We start from the raw sequence: 22,179 nt of genomic DNA on the forward strand, positions 1-22,179 counted from the left end.
CCGGGTCAGAGTAAGAACGAGGGCCCAATGTGCCAACTAAAGAATTTGTCACGAATGCACTTCTTGGCTGAGTAAAATAGAATTATCCGGAAGCAATGGTCCACAAAGGATAGCGGGTGGCACGAGAACAGATCTAAAACTGCAGACAGAGACCTTACTTTGCTCAGGTCAAGAAGATAACCCACAGTATCAAGTGTCAACGTATTCTCAGTCTTCAGGACCGCACACTGTGCTGTAAAGGAAGCCTCACACAGGAACGTTTCCTAGTGATGAGGGAGAGATACCCAGGGAGCATCCTATAAGTTCCTTCTACCATGAAATCGCTCCTTCGGCACTTTAACATTCACAAGATGGGCAAGGGCTTCCGCAATCATATTAAAGTTTTAACCAATGTAAACTATCAAATTCGCAAATACTTCTTGAGGGCTCTATCTACTAAAGCGTGTCATTAAACATGATTGGTTTGCATTGCAATGAGAATCTGGAAGAAATCTAAACAAACAAACAAACAAACAAAAAACATAGTAGTTAAATAAAACCATAAACCAAATGGACATAATAGACATCTTCCAAACAGTCCACTCAAGTCGAAAAGAATATATATTCTTCTCAGTAGCCCATGGGATGATTTTATAACATCAACCACATATTAAGACATAAATCTCAACAAATATAAAGAAATTGTAGTAACAATCAACATTCTATCTGACCACAAAAGGTTAAATCTGGATATCTTCAAAAATAGAAACTACAGAAAGTAAATAAACTCATTGATATTAAACAACACACTACTGAGTGATAGTAATAACAAAAAATAATAAACTGGAAAAATAAAATTGTACGAAGTAAAAATACTATACATATATGTAATATGTGTGTATATATATACACACACAGATGTACAGACATGTATATTAGTGATAACAACTGAACTAAAAACCCATGGAACACAATGTACATAGTCCTAAGAAGAAAATTTATAGAATTAAATACCTACACCAAAACATTTGAGATATCTCAAATTAATAATTAATAATGGACCTCAAGGCCTAAGAAAAACAAGCACAAGTAACATCTGAAAGTGACATATTGGAAGGCATGATCAAAATCAAGGCTGAAATTAATGACATAGGAGCCACAACAATACCAAAAACAACACAAAGAATCAATAAAATGATGATTCTGGTCTTTGAAATCATCAACAAGGTTGACAAATTGAACTGCTTAGGTTTTTTTTTTTACTTTTTGTGTTTTTTATAGACAGGGTCTCTCTGTGTAACACTGGTTGTTCTGAAACTCACTGTATAACAAGTTGGCCTCTAACAACGAGTGATCTGCCTCTGTGTCCCAAGTCCTGAAATTATTGGTATGAGCCATGGCTGTCCAGCTGAACTGCTTAGTATTTTTTTCTTTTGTCTGCTTGATACAACCTAGAGTCATTTGGGAAGGGAAAACCTCAAGTGAGAAAATTCCTCCAAAAGATTGGTCTGTATGTGTCATATTTATGATAAATGGTTGATGCGGCCTTACTTTCCTTTATGATGAACTGTATAAGTTGTAAGCTGAAATAAACCCTTTCCTCCCAATGAGAAACAAATGAGGACACAAATCTTTATTCAAATTCATCAAAGGAAAATGAGATAAGAGCCAAATGAATATAATTAGTGAAAGAGGAGATGTTCCAATAGAACATCACTGAGAACACTCAGAGAAACATAAAGCATAGCTCTAAAATAGAGGATATGCAGAAAGGGAACATTCCTCCACTGCTGGTGGGAGTGCAAACTTGTACAGCCATTTTAGAAATTAATATGGCAGTTTCTCAGAAAATTGGGAATCGATCTGCCTTGAGACTCAGTGACACCATTCTTAGGAATATATCCAAAGTTCGTTCAATCATACCACAAGGACACTTGATCAGCTATTTTCACAGCAGTATTATTTGTAATAGCCAGAACCTGAACAACCTAGATTCCCCTCAACTGAAGAATGGGTAAAGAAAATGTGGTACTAAGCCGGGCAATGATGGCATATGCCTTTAATCCTAGCTCTCAGGAGGCAGAGGCAGGCAGATCTCTGTGAGTTCAAGGGCAGCCTCGTCTACAAGAGCTACTTCCAGGACAGGCTCCAAAGCTACAGAAAAACCCTGCCTCGAAAAACCAAAGAAAAAAATCAAATCAAAACAAACAAACAAAAATGTGGTACTTGGGCTGGAGAGATGGCTCAGTGGTTAGGAGCACTAACTGCTCTTCCAGATGACCCAGATTCAAATCTCAGCACCCACATGAAAGCTAACAACTGTCTGTAACTCCAGTTCCAAAAGGTCTGACATAAAATAAAGTTAAATAAATTATTTAAAAAAATTTAAAAAAAAAACAAAAAACGTGGTACTAATTGGGCAGTGGTGGCACATGCCTTTAATCCCAGCACTTGGGAGGCAGACGCAGTCAGATCTCTGTGAGTTCAAGGCCACCCTGTTCTATAAGAGTTAGTTCCAGAACAGGCTTCAAAGCTACAGAGAAACCCTGTCTTGGGAAAAAAAAAAAGAAAGAAAGGAAGGAAGGAAGGAAGGAAGGAAGGAAGGAAGGAAGGAAGGAAGGAAGGAAGGAAGGAAGAAAGAAAGAAAGAAAGAAAGAAAGAAAGAAAGAAAGAAAGAAAGAGGCAGAGGCAGGCCTCTGTGAGTTCGAGACCAGCCTGGTCTACAAGAGCTAGTTCCAGGACAGGCTCCAAAACCACAGAGAAACCCTGTCTCAAAAAAAAAAAAAAAGAAAGAAAGAAAGAAAGAAAGAGAAAAAGGAAAAGTGGTACATTTATACAATGCAGTATTACTTAGCTGTCAAAAACAATGACACTAGGAAATTTGCGGGCAAATGAACGGAACTAGAAAACAACATTTTGAGTAAGGTAACCCAGGGCCAGAAAGACAAACAAGGTATGTACTCACTCAGAAGTAGATATTAGGTATAAGGTAAAGGATTATAACCATGCTACAATCAACAGACAGAGAGAAGCTAGGTGATGAGTAGCATATTCCCTGGTAGTGAGTTACTCCACTACTGCAATAGGCCAAACAAACTGAATGAAAGACCAGGTTTTAATCTGATCAAAGCATTCCCAGGTGGTTCCTGTAGAAGTGGAGAAATCACAAGCTAATTCTATGGGCTGGACCTTAAATACCCTGTAGGCCTAGTCTTTGAGCAACTCTGGTGGAGGATTTTTGCTTTGTGGGCTTTCATTGGGATGTGTCTGGAATGGAGGCAAGAACTGGAGATTCCCAACAAGGAGGGCTCAAGGTGAGGATAAATGGATCTTCCTGGGAAGAAGAACTAGAAAAGATGTCCTGGTTGAACTGGGGGTGGGTAGAAATGGAACTTGAGGGATCAGGAAGGGAGTGGGTGGAGGGGGAGAGTACTGAAAGGGATGACTGGAAAGGGGGGACTTCTAGGGGTCAGGTAGAACCCTGATACAAGGCCAACTCCCATGAATCTAACAAGGATGACCAACTGGCCAACTCCTGTAATCAGACTGGTGACTACCTCAATTGTGATTAGAGAGCCTTCGTCCATCCAGTAACTGACAGAAACAGATGCATAGACCTGCAGCCAAACATTAGGTCAAGCTCTGGTAATCAAGACAGGAAAAGGATTATATGAGCCAGAGGAGTCAAGAACAAACTAAACACAAGAAAACTCACAGAAACCACTATGCTGTCTCATAGGAACTCACAGACTATAAACCAACAGCCAACATGTATGGGACTGACCTAAATCTTCTGCATAAATCTGACAGTTGTGTAGCTTGGTCTGTTTGTTGAACTCTTGACAATGGGAGTAGAGCCTTTCCCTAATGTTAGGCTGACTCTTGGGAACTTATTCCTCATACTGCATTGCATAGCCCAGTCTAAATAAAAGGGGAGGAGCAGAGTTCCAGAAAATTCGTGTCCTCTTCTGGACTTTGAATGCACCAGGTACACATGCAGTGCTTCAAGAGGACCTTAGATCTCTGGAACTGAACTACAGATAGCTGTGAAGTGCTGCAGAGGTCCTGGGTATCACCCAAGTGTCCTCTTGACATCTGAGCCATCTTTCCAATCCCACCTTTCAGGGCATCTGTAGAATTCTTTGCTAAACTCATGTGGCCCTGAGAAATCTTTTAATTGGAAAATTATTAATTATTACTTATATCTCATTGATTGTTTTGGGTTTGCTTCAATTATTTACTTTATGTCTTGATTTAACTTTTGTAGGTCACATCCATTTCAAAACTTCTCAATTTCTTTTAGATTTTACTCAATAGGATATAATTTTTTATTTGATATATTTATTTATTGTATATCCTGACTGCAGTTTCCCTCCCTTCACTCCTCTAATTCCCTCTTTTTTTTAACCAACTCTAAGCTTTGATCATCTAGCTTCTATTCATTCAAAGAATAATTCATCTCTTCATCATGAATAATATCTTCCTTATCTTCTTTAAGTATTTTGATAAGTCTCAATTAATACCTAAGTTACTCAAAATTGAACAAGGATATTTTCCCTTTGTTTATATGTTTTTCTCAATATTCTTTTGGACTCAGTCCTGTATTTCTTTATCTAAAGTTCTTTCATCAAGAATCAAGGAATTATAAAGAAAAATACTTGCAAGCAATCTAATACCTATGATTTTGATACTTGAGCTCCTCTTTTCTTTAAGAAATGATGCATAAGCTCAACATAAGGCAAAGCCATCTCTGGTTTCTACCCCATTATTCTCAATCACCTTTTCTATGAGGATTGCAACTTGTCTTTCTGTTGCTTTGAAAAGACACCATGACCATGGCAATTCTTATAAGGGGAAACATTTAATTGGGGTGGCTTACCATATCATCCAGGAGGGAAGAATGACAGTATGCAAGCAGACATGGTGCTAGAAAAAGAGCCGAGAGGGACTGGAGAGATGGCTCATAGGTTAGGAGCATTGCCTGCTCTTCCAAAGGTCCTGAGTCCAGTTTCAAGCAACCACATGGTGGCTCACAACCATTTGTAATGGAGTCTGGTGCCCTCTTCTGGCCTACAGGCATATACACAGACAGAATATTGTACACATAATAAATAAATATTTAAAAAAAAAAAGAAAGAAAAAGAGCTGAGAGTTCGAAACCCAGATCAGCAGGCAGAAGAAAGAGAATGTTACACTGGCTATGGCTTAAGAATCTGAGAACTCAAAGTGTGCACCCAGGGACACATTTCCACCAACAAGGCCACACCTACTCCAACAAGGCCACTCCTTACAATAATGCTACTTCCTGTGGGCTTGTGAAGGCCAGCTCAATTCAAACCACCACACTACTCTCTTATCTCTTGCCAACTTCAGGCAGCTTCTCATGGGGCCACTTGTTTATCACTGTAATTGGTGGTAAAACCTGGGAGAATAGAGCCTAAAAATGAGGCAGACGAAATTCTAATACAAGAGATTACTATAATATAATATAATATTATTCATAGCATCAATTTATACCCTAAGGGTTAAGTAGAGTCACATGAGTAAACTATACCATCACAAGAAAAATATACAATCACATGGAAAGATAACGTTTTCCCGTAGAAACATAGAAACAAATAACTACAAGCAGTTACAGTGAATAATCTGAAGTAAATTCACTTTTATCCATTATACCTGGAAGGGGCATGAAAACATATTTCAAGAACAATTCTGTGTTTTTGAAGTAACTGAGGTCACAATAGTCTTGCCTACGGTCACAAGATGGTGTGGGAAGTCCTTCTGTATATGTGTTGCTTTTATTGGTTAATGAATAAAGAAGTTAGCTTGGCCTGTGACAAGGCAGAGTAGAGCTAGGTGGGGAAAACTAAACTGAATGCTGGGGTAAAGAAGGCAGAGTAGTGAGATGCCATTTAGCTGCCAGAGGGGAAAGATGCGAGCTGCCAGATGGAACCTTGCTGGTAGGCCATAAACCTCATGATAAAATAGAATAATGGAAATGGGTTCATTCTAGGTATAGGAGCTAGCTAGCAATATGCTTAAGCTATTGGCCAAACAGTATCATAAATAATATACTTTCTGGCCAGGTGGTGGTGGCGCATGCCTTTAATCCCAGCACTCGGGAGGCAGAGGAAGGCAGATCTCTGGGAGTTCGAGGATACCCTGGTCTACAAGAGCTAGTTCCGGGACAGGCACCAAAGCTACAGAGAAACCCTGTCTCAAAAAACCAAATAAATAAATAATACAGTTTCTGTGTGATTATTTTGAGAGTATTGGTGGCAAGGAAATAAACAAGCAGCCTCCAACAACAAGACTTTTTGTCTTGGTTTCTTGGAGGTTTCTCACGAGCACTCAGAATTCTCACAGCACTCCATTCTTAGACCATGTTCTGGTACTGTCTCAATTCACCTATAAAAAGATACAGACTAGCAGACTAGTTTATAAAATAAGATCCCTCCTTTTACTACCTCCTAAAGACATATCTAGACATATTTTAGGGTAAAAGAATGGAGAAAGATCTTTAAAGCAACTCAGAACAAAAATCAAGCAAGGTTCACTCTTCCAATGTCCAACAAAACAGTTGTAAAATAAAATATAGTTAGAAGAAATTTTTAAATAAAAGGTTACTTCATACTTTTCAAAGAACTATTCATCAAAACATAATTACCATCTTAAACACATATACATCAAACACTAACTCACCCTATTTCACAAAGCGGGTACTACTAGATGCAAAACTTGTTCTTTCAATGCAGTAATAGTAGTGAATTCAATATGGCACTCTTACCTTTAGATGGAATAACTACACACACACACACACACACACACAGAGAGAGAGAGAGAGAGAGAGAGAGAGAGAGAGAGGATTAAATAACACCAGAGATTGAGTGGACATAATAAAATATTCAGAACATTCTGCCCAAACACAGAATACACCTATTTTTCAGTAGCCAGTAGAAACTAGCCTAAAATAGGTCATATATAAGGACACAAATAAAGTCTCAACAAATACCATAAACTGAAACAAAGAACTATTGTTCTTTGTGCATAAAGACTGAAAAGAAGAATGTAAATTTCAGAAAACATACACGCTCATGAGAGCTAAATAACACACTATTGAGTGGTGGATAGGACTTCAAAGAAACAAAGAGGTTATGTCACCTGAAAGAAAATTAGCACACAACATTCAAAACCCTATGAATTACAATGAAAGTAGAGTTAACAGAGAAATTTGTAGCTTTACATGTCCATAGTAAAAATATAAACAGGGGATAGAAGAGGGCTCAGTTGTTAAGAGTCTTTCCAGAGAACCTAAGTTTGGTTCCCAAACCCATGTCTGGTGGACCATAGTTCCATATAGTTCCAGCTCTGAGTTCCAACACCATTTTCACTACAGGGGAATAAAGAAGAATAAGACATAAAGAGACAAAATATAAATTTTCTAATATGCAAAAACTGGGAAACTTATGGTTCTTTGAATGATGAACATGACTACAAAACCTTAGCCTAATTTTCCAGGAAAACAGATTTAAATTAATAAAATTAGAGAGATTTCACTAGACAACAAAGAAATTTAGAGAATCCTACACGAAAGGAATGTTTATATACCAATACACAGGAGAACTACAAGAAACGTATGAATTTATAGAAACATATGATCTACCAGAGTTAAACCAACTGAAATAAATAATTTCAATTGAGCTAGAAAGATGGGTCAGCAATTAAGAGCACTGGCTGTTCTTTCAGAGGTCCTGAGTTCAATCCCCAGCCACCACATGATGGTTCACAACCATCTGTAGTGGGGTCTGATGCCCTCTTCTGGCAGATAGAGCACTCATATGTATAAAATAAATAAATAACTTTTTAAATAATAATAATAATTTCAACAGAGCTGTATCACACAAACTATAATGGTATAAAAACAAGCAAACATGTCCCGAAGAATTCAGTGAAGCACTTTAGCAGGCCTTCAAAGAGGCAATAACCCAATACTTAGTGAATTATTCTGGAACATAGAAAAGGAAGACTTTTGTATGAAGTCATTGTTATCCTGATTTCAAACACAGACACAGAAAGAAAAAAATTACAATCCAATCTCTTTGGTCAACATATATGTCAAAGTCCTCTATAAAATCCTGACTTCCTAACAGAATTCAAGAACTGATCAGACCAATCAATCTCATTGTTCAAGTTGCCTTCATTCGAAGCTGCAGAGATGGCTCTACATAATAAAGGAATAAGTGTAATCCCTCACTTAAACATGTGTGTCAGAGACAGACATTACACAGTTGTCAAGAACTGCATACAAGTGCTTTTTTTCTTTTCTTTTTCATTTTCTTTTCCTTCTACAAAATTCCAGCTTCCCTTCCTAAAAAAAAAAATGCCCTGGAGAGACAAGAGATAGAAACAAGTTCAATATATTTAAACTTGGTAAAGCTATATGACAAGATTATAACAAACTTTTGCTGATTAAAGAGAATCTCAAAGCACCTCTGTTAGGATCAGAAATAGAGGTTCACTACAAGGATCCACTACAACCGGAAGTAGTGCTTGATGTCTTAGCTAGTAGTGGTGCAATGATCCACAATAATACACCATTCCTGTTTTTTATTCTTCTTTTGTTTAGTGTTTTTAGACATGGACTCAGTCTAGCCAAGGATAAACATAAATTTATGGCAATCATATTTCCTTTCCTCTTTTTCATAAGTGCTGAAATTATAAATATCGGCCAGAATGGTCACATGACCTGTAAGAAAAAAAAACTGACTGTAGAAAACTGTAAAAGAAATAGACAGAATGAAGGTCAGGAAGGGAGTTAGACGTTAGATACTAACACAGAGTAGATGTTCAACAGAGACTTGTTCTGCAACAATGGTGCAAATTTCTAAGGTGAAGACCAATGCAATGTGAGATCTATTTAAAATATATAAAACTAGGGCTGTACAGTTGGCTAAGTGGTTGAGAATACTTGTTGCTCTTGCAGAGGACCTGGGTTAAATTCCCAGCACCCACATCAAATGGTTCACAATAGTTAACTGTTGTAGGGAGAGAGTCACTTTGTTTGCCCTGCCTATACTTCCTGCCTGGCTACTGACCAATCAGAGTTTATTTAAAATATAATTGACAGAATATAGACAATTATCCCACACCACTTCCCCCTTGAAACACCATAGAGTTGTGGCAAAAACACATGGCTACACAGCTGGTACCTCGGCCATGAGGTTGGAATCTCAGAAAGCTAAGGAATGGGCTGGATCCAGCCATCAAAGTCATTGCTTTAATCCTACCCATATTGCTTAGCAAATTAAAGACTCATGTGGTCTAATATATATATACAGTAGAGAGAGATTCAAAGATGAAGAAAACCTCTAAATGGTTTGCATTGTCTTAAAATTATATGCAGGGTAAAGGTTAAAGTCCTTAAAATAAAAAGGAAAGAAAGAGAGTAGTTGGGTGTGGTGTGTTAGTACACACCTTTAATCCCAACACTTGGAAGACAGAGGCAGACAGATCTCTGTAAGTTCAAGGTGTGGTGGCACACACCTTTAGTTCCAACACTTGGGAGGCAGAGGTAAACAGACCTTTGTGAGTTCAAGGTGTGATGGCACATGCCTTTAATCCCAAAGCTTGGGAGGTAGAGGCAGACAGACCTGTGTGAATTCAAGGTGTGGTGGTGCACACCTCTAACACTAGCACTTGGGAGGCAGAGACAGGTAGATCTCTGTGAGTTCAAAGACAGCCTAGTCTACAGAGGGTATTCCAGGACAGCCAAAGATATACAGAGAACCTGTCTCAAAAAGTAAAAATAAAAGAAATAGAGGTTAAAGTAAAGCTACATAAATATGGATGCCCCAATGGTACAGAAGAACTTTGGGTAACTGTTCAGGCAGTGAGATGTCTCTGTCATTTCTTGAGTTTTGGAAGTTGTTTACAATGCACTTCCTGTTTACTTAGGTAATATTATATCCTTCTGTAGTCTTTGATGGAGTTAAAGAATAGATAGTTACAGTTATAGTTTTCCTTTGTTATGATAAAAGATAAAATAGATATAAATATTGCAACTGTAATACATGCTATATGTAATTTTACTATGTTAAAGTCTTCCTTTTTGTTTAAACAGAAAAGGGGAAATTGTATAGGAGGTCCTTCTGTCTTTGTGTTGCTTTCATTGGCTAATAAAGAAACTGCCTTGGCTTTTTCATAGGGCAGAACTTACGTAGGCGGGGGCAAACAGAACTGAATGCTGGGAGGAAGAAAGAGGGTGAGAGACACCATGGATCTCCTGCCTGAGGTGGACACTGGTTAGAATCTTGCTGGTAAGCCACAGTCACATGGCAATACACAGATTAATAGAAATGGGTTAAATTAAGATGTAAGAATTAGCATATAAGAAGTTAGAGCTAATGGCCAAACAGTGTTTTAATTAATACAGTTTCTGTGTGTAAGCTAGCTGGGTGGCTGGGATGACAAGCAGCCCACTCCTGTTACAGATAACCATTTGATGCAGGGTATCCTATGTCCTCTTCTGACCTCAGCAGCACCAAGCAGAAACATGGTGCACATACATACAAGCGGGCAAAATACTCACTATTAGTACTAGTCAACATTCTTTAGAACAGGACTGAGAGAGAGAGAGAGAGAGAGAGAGAGAGAGAGAGAGAGAGAGAGAGAGAGAGAGAGAGAGAGAGAAGAGGGTTTATTAGAGTCGCCAATTATAAGCTATAGTCCTGCCAGTTCAACAATGCCTGTTGACCAGTGGAAAGTCTAGGAATCTAGTAGTTGTCCAGTTCATGGAACTGGTGTCTCAGCTGGTCTTCAATACATGCCAGAATCCCAAAGTAGGCTCTAATAAGAGTGAAGGGGTGAATTACCAGCAAGAGTTGAGAAAGACTGTGGATATGAGTGTGATTGTCAGTGTGATGAAAATCAGCATCAGATTCCAGAGAATGTAGCTAAGAAATCCATGCCTCTTGAAATAACAGTATATGAAAGCAGATTGTATATGAGAAACATAATTAGTCATACATGCATTTTCACATGTGTACCTCAGAACTCAAGCTAGAGGAAAACTCTGAATACAGAGACACTGTGCAAAAACCTTTAAGCATCAGAAACACTGGAAAGGTATCAATCATTCTGAATCATATTAGATACTTGAAATATCTACTAGAGAGAAACTATATAAAAAAAATCAACAATGTAATGAAGCCTGTAGAATCATCTTTCTGATCAGCCTCATGAAAGAACTTACAACTAGAAATAAACTCAATGAGACTATCTTATAAATATTTACAAATGGCCAGCTAGATGTAGGAACTCATACAAGAATGAAATCATTTGTGTGTAAGCATCCTGTAGGAGCCTTCCTTGATTGCAGTGAAACCAGCAACCATGAAAAGTCACATTAAAAGCCGTATGGTAGAGGCGCACAATGGCTTATCCATGTGATTGCAGGTTATGCCAGGAGTATGGGAAAACTTCCAAGAGCCCAGAAAGTCATTGAATTATTGAGAGTCACAGGCAGGGCCATCATGGATCTCAAGGTTATCAAAGAAAACTTTATCATCAGTAGTTAGGACAGCAACCATATTCTTTAGGATGTCTCTGCCCCAGAGGTTTCTGGGTACCACAGAAATAATAGGGTGAATGGCTTCCTTGTTGACATCAAGGTCTCTCCAATGGATGGAATGGGTGGAAAGTGTTGAATCTTGTTGGCCTCCTACTCCACTAATGGGAGGCACAGGTATAAATTTCCAATGGAGGAAGTGGAATGCTTCCATTTCTGTTAATACGGTGACATCACAGCCATGTTCACCAAGCCTCCAAGAGCTTGTACAACAAGATAGTCGGTCAACATTGGGTATCATGGAAAAATGGGCAATGTCCAAGTGATTTTTAGATTACCAGCTCCTCTTCTTACTGGTGCAGCTGAGGAGTGCCCTGCCTAGAGTTTAAAGGGGCAGGTACACCAGCAGATTGTGATGTACAATCCTTGGCCCAATGAAAACCCTTATTGTATCTAGTGTTTCAGGTGCTAGGTTTTGCCCCGGTGCAGTAATGCTTAGATAGCCTGGTTTGCTGCATCCCCAGCAAGATATATCTACTTGAAAAGCCTTGGATGTGTTGTGGAAATGCTGACTGTCTACAAGGAGGGCATCCAGGGAAGTGGTGAGGGCAGTGATGGGAACCCTCCAGGGGTCAAGATCTCTTGTGGCAATACCCACTTGTGAAAGTCCTTATTGCAGACTACTGTGACTGCATTATGGGCTGGACATTCCCAAACCATGACTGATGGATGGGATGAACAAAGTCCTCATCCAGTGAGCATGTCAAGGGTCACTGGAACATTAATTAAGAATGAGAGCTTTCTCTTGATCCTTGTAAGCTGATGGCAAACTAAGAAAGGTGACTAGTTCCTGCAAAGCATTGAGCAGACTATAGCACCCAAAGTTAGTCTGTAGCTGCATTATCCATCGAGAACAGACCTATCCATTAGTCATGGCTTGGCCCTCAAGTCTATTACGACCAGGTTTCTAACATGGCCTTCAGAGTTCTTAACATATATAGGCTTTGGGACTCTTCAGCATACTGCTGCAATCTTATTCAAAAGCCATTAGAACTTTTTATTGATTTTCTCACACGTGACAATGAGGAAGTAGAGTGGAGAGTAGACCTTGGCCCCACTAGGGAAATGTTAGTCAAACAGTTGGTTTGTGGACAAGGCATAAAGCAGCTTTATCCAAGTCTATCTCATCCTTAGGAATAATTCTATTACAAACTGACCATGAGTTTAACATTGATTTCACAAAAGGTGAGATCATACCATGTGAGAGTATCACTTCCTTGAATCTCCTTAAGTCTGACATTAGCACAGGCATCCAATTAGCTCTTTTAGAGCCTTTATCATTTGGAAATTCCTGTAAGGTTACTGGATATATTAAAATTGGGTTTTGAGAACCTTAGGCTGTTCTTCCCTAACCTTAGAATTCAACAGTGAAATTGGTTCTCCATTAAAGTCCTCATCTGTACATGAATATCTCAACGGTCTGTTTTATTAAGTTTTCCCAATGTCTGTATCTTGGCAGTCAAACCAAACAACTTTTTAAGAGAAAACCAAGATTTATCAAAACAACATCAAGGATTATCAAAATTATAAATAGTGGTATGTCTATCCAAGTTAAGTTGATTATCCCTTTATTTAATTGTTCCATTTTCAAAACATACATTACATAATCATACAGAGACATAACTTTCTGTGCTGTAATTTTGCCTCTTTTTTTTAACATGGGAAAAACTCTCCCTTTTAACTAATTCCTCCCTTAAAACTTTCCAATTTTCTCACTAAATCTACTGATGATGATGAAGATGTGAGGCTTATTGCTGCTCCACAAAGCAGGAAAAGCTTGACAGATGTTCAAGGCAGCTACTTAGCTTGGCAACAAGAAGGTTCCTGGAAAGTCCACCAGGCGAGAAAAAAGGAAAATCTAACTGATAGTGTGGTGACTCCAGCAACATGTAGCTCTGGTTTATGCCAGTGGTTGTAATGCCATAGGCAAATAGGCTTTTCAATAATTCAGACCTCTAAAAGTTGGGCACCAGATGTCACGTGAATAATAAAAACCCAGAGACAATATTGAGGTTCAAGCTGAAGATCAGAAAAGCAAAGCAGTCAAGATACTAAAGAGTTTTTACCTCTATCAACGCTCAGACAAACAAGGGTTTGAACCTACTCTCAGCATGACAGTAGACTGCAATGCTCCCTTCCAAACTTCAGACTGCAATGAGCTCTCGTCTTCTCCTGCCTTATATGCCTCTCTCTGTCCAGCGATACCACTCCTATCTCCACCTCCCTAGTGCTGGGAATAAAAGCAATAGAGTCCCAAGTGCTGGGAGCACCATTATGTGAATTCTAATTCTCTTTTACACTAACTCAGGCTTGTTTAGCCAGGGTGTCCTTGAGTCATTAGATTAAAGGTGCATGCCACTACTTTCTGGCCTCTAGCAACATAGCTTTACACCCTGATCTTCAGGCAAGCTTTATTTATTAAAACAGAAGTAAAATATCACTATGCTTATAAACACCTGATTTTTGACATGGAGGCCAAAAAGTATACAATAGATAAAAGAAAGCATCCTCAACAAATGGTGCTGGCATAACTGGATATCAATATGTAGCGGAATGCAAATAGATCCATATCAATCCCCATGAACAAAACTAACATTCAAATGAATAAAAGACCTCAACATAAATTCATTTACACTGAACATGATAGAAGAGAAAGTCAGGAGTAGCCTTGCATACATAAAAACAGGAGATTCCCTTCCTTAATATTACACTAGTAACACAGACACTGAGAACAACAATTAATAAATGGTACTTTCTGGGAAGCTTCCTTAAGGCAAAGGCCATGGTGAATAAGACAAAAGGACAGTGTACAGAATAAGAAAATATCTTTACCAACCCTGTACCTGATAAAGGGTTGATCTCAAAAATATATAAAGAACTCAAGACACTAGATATCAAAAATACCAAATAATCCAATTAAATATAGGATGCAGATCTAAATAGAAAATTTTCAAAAGAAGAATTCCAAATGACCAAAAGAGTTATGGAATTATTCAACATCCTTTGCCATTGCCATTAGGGAAATGCAAATCAAAATGAATCTGAGATACTATCTTACATCTGTCAGAATGGTTAAGATCATAAACACTGATAACAGTTCATGCTGGAGAGAATGTAAAATAAGAGAATCACTCCTCCACTGCTGATGGGAGTGCAAACTTGTACAGCATTTTGGAAATTCGTATGGTGGTTTCTCAGAAAATTGGGAATCAATATACCTCAAGACTCCCACAATATAATTTTTGGGCATATAGCCAAAGGATGCAATTCATACCACAAGGATATTTGCTCAACTATGTTCATAGAAGTATTATTTGTAATAACCCAAAACTAGAAACAACATACATGCCTCTAAAAGAATGAATAATGAAAATGTGGCACATTTACACAATGTAGTAATACTCAGCAGTAAAAACAAGGACATCTTGCAATTTGCAGGCAAATGGATGGAGGTACACAAAACCATCCTGAGTGAGGTAAGCCAGCCTCAGAAAGACAAACATGGTGTATGTTGATATTAAGCATAAGGTAAAAGATAACCAGGCTACGATTCACAACCCTAAGAAATTGGATAAAAAGAACCTAAAGAGGGATATACATGGAGGGTCCCAGGAAACAAAAATAAAGATCTACTTACTGGACATGGAAGGGGAAAAGAAGGGAAGAAATGCGGGATGGCCATATGAGGACTTGAGATGGCTGAGTTGGGGGAGCAATGGAGAGAGGGAGCCATGAAAGAGTTATCTTGATAGAGCAAGCCATTATGAGGTGAGGGAGAAACCAGGTGTTAGGGAAATTGCCAGGAATTCACAAGGATGACCCCAGCTAAGACACCTAGAAATAGTGGAGAGGGTACCCGAACTGACCTTCTCCTGTAATCCAATTGGTGACTACCATAATTGTCATCATTAAACCTGCATCCAGTAACTGATGGAAGCAGAAGCACAGACCCAGAGCTGAGCATGGATCTTAGCTCCTGGAGATTAGTTGAAGAGAAGGAGGAGAGATCATATGAGCAAGGGGCAACAAGATCATCACTGATCAAACCACAAAGACAAGTGACCCAACTAGTGGTAGCTCATTTACGCAAGATTGACTGTTAGGGATTCTACATGGGGCCAAACTAAATCCTCTGAATGTGGGTGACAGTTGTGTCTTGTTCTGTTTGGGGAACCCATGGCAGTGGGACCAAGACTTACCCTGGGTACATAAATGGGATTTTGGAGCCCATTTCCTATACTGGAACTGAAAAACTCTAGGACAACTTCGAGGCCATTTCTGAGGCCTCTCACAACATTAGTGCTTCGCCCTCCCCTGGGAACCAGGAACCTGATCATCACCCATGCCTTCACTGGAGCTTTGGGTACTTTCCCAGGAATTCTCCATCCCCTTTGTAGGTTTTCTTCAATAGACTCAGGCCCTGGAACTGGGACAAAATGACCTGCAAATGACCTCCAGGTGTTTCTCCTTGTTCAACCAACCCAGCAATCACCATAACAACAACCTCTGAGTTTCCCCCTTGTTTCTGTGGCTTTTTGCTTTAAAAGTAGCCTATACCACCTATTCAGAGTCCTTGGCTTGAATGCTGAGTGACCCTGTCATGATAGAATTAAAATCCTCATGCTTTTACATCAACTGTGGTGTGAGAGTGGTCTCTTGGGGAGACTCTTCAATGACTGGACTTCAGAGTTCAACAGAACGACTTGCTCAGCCTTATACAGGGGAAGGATATTGGTCCTGCCTCAAATTGGTATGCCAGACTTTATTTTCTCCACAAAGGGAGGCCTTACAAACTCTGATGAGTGGATGGAAATAGGATGCTATTTTTCAAAGTTGTTTTGATTTGCATTTCCCTGATCACTAAGGAGGTTGAGCATGACCTTCAGTGTCTTTTGGCCATTTGAACTTCGTCTGTTGAGAATTCTCTGTTCACTTCAGTGCCCCATTTTTTTTAATTGGGTTGATTAGCATTTTAAGGTCTAGTTTTTTGAGTTCTTTATGTATTTTGGAAATCAGGCCTTTGTCTGTTGCGAGGTTGGTGAAGATCTTCTCCCAGTCAGTATGTTGCCTTTTTGTCTTAATGAAAGTGTCCTTTGCTTTACAAAAGCTTCTCAGTTTTAGGAGGTCCCATTTATTCAATGTTGCCCTTATTATCTGTGCTACTGGGGTTACACATAGGAAGTGGTCTCCTGTGCCCATGTGCTGTAGATTACTTCCCACTTTCTCTTCTATCAGGTTCAGTGTATTCGGACTGATATTGAGGTCTTCAATTCATTTGGACTTCAGTTTTGTGCATGGTGATAGATATGGATATATTTTCATTCTTTTACAGGTTGACATACAGTTATGCCAGCAACATTTGTTGAAGATGCATTCTTTCTTCCATTATATACTTTTAGCTCCTTTGTCGAAAATCAGGTGTTCATAGGTTTGTGGAGTAAAATCCGGGTCTTCTATTGATTCCATTGGTCAACATCTCTGTTTATGTGCCAATACCAAGCTGTTTTCATTACTGTAGCTCTGTAATAGAATTTGAAGTCAGGAACAGTAATGCCTCCAGAAGTACCTTTATTGTATAGGATTGTTTTGGCTATCCTGGGTTTTTTGTTTTTCCATATAAAGTTGGTTATTGTTCTCTCAAGGTATGTGAAGAATTTTGTTGGGATTTTGGTGGGAATTGTATTGAATTTGTCTATAGATTGCTTTTTGTAAAATTGCCATTTTTACTATGTTGATCCTCCCAATCCAAGAGCAAGGGAGATCCTTCCATTTTCTGGTATCCTCTTCAATTTCTTTCTTCAAAGACTTAAAGTTCTTGCCAAATAGATCTTTCACTTCCTTGGTTAGAGTTACCCCAAGATATTTTATGCTATTTGTGGCTATCGTGAAAGGTGATGCTTCCCTGATTTCCCTCTTTGCTTCTTTATCCTTTGTGTATAGGGGGCAACTGATTTTTTTGGAATTGACCTTGTATCCTGCCACATTACTAAAGGTGTTTATCAGCTGTAGGAGTTCTTTGGTAGAGTTTTTGGGGTCGCTTATGTACAGTATCATATCATCTGCAAATAACGGAAGTTTGACTTCTTCCTTTCCAATTCGAATCCCCTTGATCTCCTTATACTGTCTTATTGCTATTGCTAGAACTTCAAGCACTATATTGAAAAGGTATGGAGAGAGTGGACAGCCTTGTCTTGTTCCTGATTTTAGTGGGATGGCTTTGAGTTTCTCTCCATTTAATTTAATGTTAGCTGTCAGCTTGCTGTATATTGCTTTTATTATATTTAGGAATGAACCTTGTATCCCTAGTCTCTCCAAGACCTTTATCATAAAGGGGTGTTGAATTTTGTCAAATGCTTTTTCAGCATCTAATGAAATGATCATATGGGTTTTTTCCTTCACTTTATTTATATGATGGATTACATTGATAGATTTTCGTATATTGAACCAGCCCTGAATCTCTGGGATGAAGCCTACTTGATCATAATGGATAATTTTTCTGATGTGTTCTTGGATTCGGTTTGCCAGTATTTTATTTAGAATTTTTGCATCTATGTTCATGAGTGAGATTGGTCTGTAATTTTCTTTCCTGGTAAAGTCTTCCTGTGGTTTTGGTATCAGGGTGACTGTAGCTTCAAAACAGGAGTTTGGCAATGACTCTTCTGTTTCTATATTGTGAAATACATTAAGGAGTATAGGTATTAGCTCTTCTTGGAAGTTCTGGGAGAATTCTGCATTGAAATCATCTAGTCCAGGGCTTTTTTTGGTAGGGAGGTTTTTGATGACAGCTTCCAATTCCTCGTGACTTACAGATCTATTTAAACTGTTCACCTGGTCTTGATCTAATTTTGGTATATGGTACTTATCTAAAAAAGTGTCCATTTCTTTCATATTTTACATTTTTGTGGCATACAGGCTTTTGTAGTAAGATCTAATGATTCTCTGAATTTCTTCTGCATCTGTGGTTATGTCCCCCTTTTCATTTCTGATCTTGTTAATTTGCATGTTCTCTCTCTACCAGGTGTTAGGGAAATTGCCAGGAATTCACAAAAAAGACCTCAGTTAAGACTCCTAGAATTAGTGGAGAGGGTACTTGAACTGAATTTCTCCTATAATCAAACTGGTGACTACCATAATGCCATCATTGAACCTGCATCCACTAACGATGGAAGCAGAAGCACAGACCCAGAGTGGTGCACTGGGCTGAGCTCCTGGAAATTAGTTGAAGAGGAGGAGGGATCATCTGAGCAAGAGGCAACAAGATCATCACTGAGAAAAGCACAAAGACAGGTGACCCAACTAGTCATTAACTCATTTACCCAAGATTGACAGTTAGGAATTCTACATAGGACCAAACTAAGTCTTCTGAATGTGTGTGACAGTTGTGTCTTGTTCTGTTTGGGGAACAAATGGCAGTGAGACCAGGACTTACCCTGGGTACATGAGTGGGCCTTTTGTAGCCCATTCCCTATGGTGGAACAACTTGCTCAGACTTATATAGGGGGTGGGTCTTGGTCCTGTCTCAAATTGGTATATCAGACATTGTTTTCTCCAAAGGGAGGCTTACAAACTTTCTCAGGAGTGGATGGATGATGGGATGGGCAGAGGTTGATGGTGGAAAAAGGGAGGAAGTGGGCACTGGAAATGATATGTAAAATGAAAAAAATATTTAAAAAGATTGAGGAGGAACAGATACATTTATCCATCAATTAAATCACTCTAAATTTAGAAAGTCTCTGAATCTATATCTCACTCTCCTCAAACTGTAAGCAGAAAGAAGAATGAACAGGGGCTTTACAAAGGTTCCTTCTTATACGAAACCTTCATTTTGGTTTTTCTCAATTGAACTGCTATTTGATGATTTAAAATGCTCCTACAGATTTTTTTTTCACTAAGGCTACCAACCCAGAGCAGTGAGTCCCTGACTAGAGGGCAGGCCTCAAGGTCCCCGCCAGGGAAAGCGGGCCCCTGCTGCTGGGGCTGCAGTCTCTGCTGTGATCTGCTGGACCTGCTCTGCCTGCGCCCTACTTCCCTTAGTCCCTGGCTCATTGGGGCATCCAGGAGTTCCTGTGTAGGTGCCGAGAAGTTTCATCGGGACGGGTGAGTGTGTACTATCCTGGGGCGGACGGTTCCGGTAGAGAGCACAAACGCCCCTACACTAAGGCTACCCAACCAGAGCAGTGAGTGCCTGCCTAGCAGGCAGGCCTCGGCAACCCCCGAAAGGGAGCGCAGGCACCTCCAGCTTGTACTGCAGTGTCGCCTGTGTTCTACTGGACCCCGCCCGACCCCTTGCATTCGGCCTTCTTTACGCGGGTCATTGGAATACCACACATCCATGTTTTGGTGTTGAGGAGTTCATCTGGAAGGGAACGGTTCCTGCCCCTACACTGAGGAGATACACCTAGAGAGTTAGTCACAGCAAAGACTGGTCCAAGACATCAGGCCTCTCCTGGCTCCATTTGAAGGAAAAGATGGGCAGGCGCCAATGCAAGAATTCCCCCAACAACTTGAAAGGCAACGTGACATCACCAGGATCCAGGAATCCCGAAATGAGAAGTCTACACCCTAATCCAGAAGAATTAGAAGAATTCGACTCAAAAGTGAATTTTATGAAAATAATAGAGGACCTTAAACAGGAGGTGAAAAACTGCCACAACCAATTAGAGATTACAAAAAAAAGGTAGAGGAAATGAATAAATATCTCAAAGATACCCAAGAAAACCAAGAGAAACAAGAAAAAGTAATCAAACAGGTAAGGGAAACGGTTCAAGACTTGAAGAATGAAGTGGAAGTAATAAAGAAAACACAAACCGAGGGAAGGATGGAGATGGAAAATTTGAATAAACGAACAGGAACTACAGAGACAAGTACCACCAACAGATTACAAGAGATAGAAGAAAGAATCTCAGACACTGAAGATACCATAGAGAAAATAAACACTCTCATCAAAGAAAACAGCATAACCAACAAATTCTCATCACAAAACATTCAGGAAATCTGGGACACAATAAAAAGACCAAACCTAAGAATAATAGGGATAGAAGAAGGAGAAGAAGTACAGCTCAATGGTCCAGAAAATATATTTAATAAAATTATAGAAGAAAACTTTCCCAACCTTAAGAAAGATATTCCTTTGAAGGTCCAAGAAGAATACAGAACACCAAATCGACTGGATCAAAAAAAAACATCTCCTCGTCATATAATAATCAAAACACAAAACATACAGAATAAAGAAAGAATATTAAGAGCTGCAAAGGAAAAAGGTCAAGTTACCTATAAAGGTAAACCTATCAGACTTACACCTGATTTCTCTATGGAAACCATGAAAACCAGAAGGTCCTGGATAGATATACTGCAGAAACTACGAGACCATGGATGCAAGCCCAGACTACTATACGCAGCCAAGCTTTCGTTCACTATAAATGGAGAAAACAAAGTTTTCCAGGATAAAAACAAATTTAAACAATACGTAGCCACAAATCCAGCCCTTCAGAAAGTAATTGAAGGAAAATCACAAACCAAGGAGTCCAACAATGCCCACAATAACTCAGACATCTAATGACCCTTCACCACACAACTTGAAGAAGGGAAACACACAAACTCTACTACCAAAGGAAAGAAAGAAAGAAAGAAAGGAAAAATGACCGGAGTTAACAACCACTGGTCATTAATATCACTTAATATCAATGGACTCAACTCACCTATAAAGAGGCACAGGCTAAGAGATTGGATACGAAAACACGATCCAACATTCTGCTCCTTACAAGAAACACACCTCAACCACAAAGACAGACATCTACTCAGAGTAAAGGGCTGGGAAAAGGTTTATCAAGCAAACGGACCTAAGAAACAAGCAGGTGTGGCCATATTAATTTCTAAGAAAGTTGACTTCAAACTAAAATCAATCAAAAGAGATGGAGATGGACATTTTTTACTCATAACAGGAACAATTCACCAGGATGAAATCTCAATCCTGAATATATATGCCTCTAATATAAAAGCACCCACTTATGTAAAAGAAACGTTACTAAAACTCAAGGCAGTCATCAAACCACACACACTAATAGTAGGAGATTTCAACACTCCTCTCTCACCAATGGACAGGTCAATCAGACAGAAACCTAACAGAGAAATAAGAGGATTAAGGGAGGTAATGAATCAAATGGACTTAACAGACATCTATAGAACATTCCACCCAAATAGGAAAGAATATACCTTCTTCTCTGCAGCTCATGGAACCTTCTCGAAAATAGACCACATACTCGGTAACAAAGCAAACTTACACAGTTACAAAAAAATATCGGTAACCACCTGTGTCTTATCAGATCACCATGGATTAAAGTTAGAATTCAACAACAATGCTATCCCCAGAAAGCCTATGAACTCATGGAAACTGGACAGTCAACTACTGAACCACACCTGGATCAAGGAAGAAATACAGAAAGAAATTAAAGTCTTTCTTGAATTCAATGGAAACGAAGACTCAACATACTCAAACCTATGGGACACTATGAAAGCGGTGCTAAGAGGAAAGTTCATAGCATTAAGTGCCCACTTAAAGAAAACGGAGAAAGCAC

This window comes from Chionomys nivalis, chromosome 1, assembly GCF_950005125.1.
Source record: "Chionomys nivalis chromosome 1, mChiNiv1.1, whole genome shotgun sequence".
Classification (NCBI taxonomy): domain Eukaryota; kingdom Metazoa; phylum Chordata; class Mammalia; order Rodentia; family Cricetidae; genus Chionomys; species Chionomys nivalis.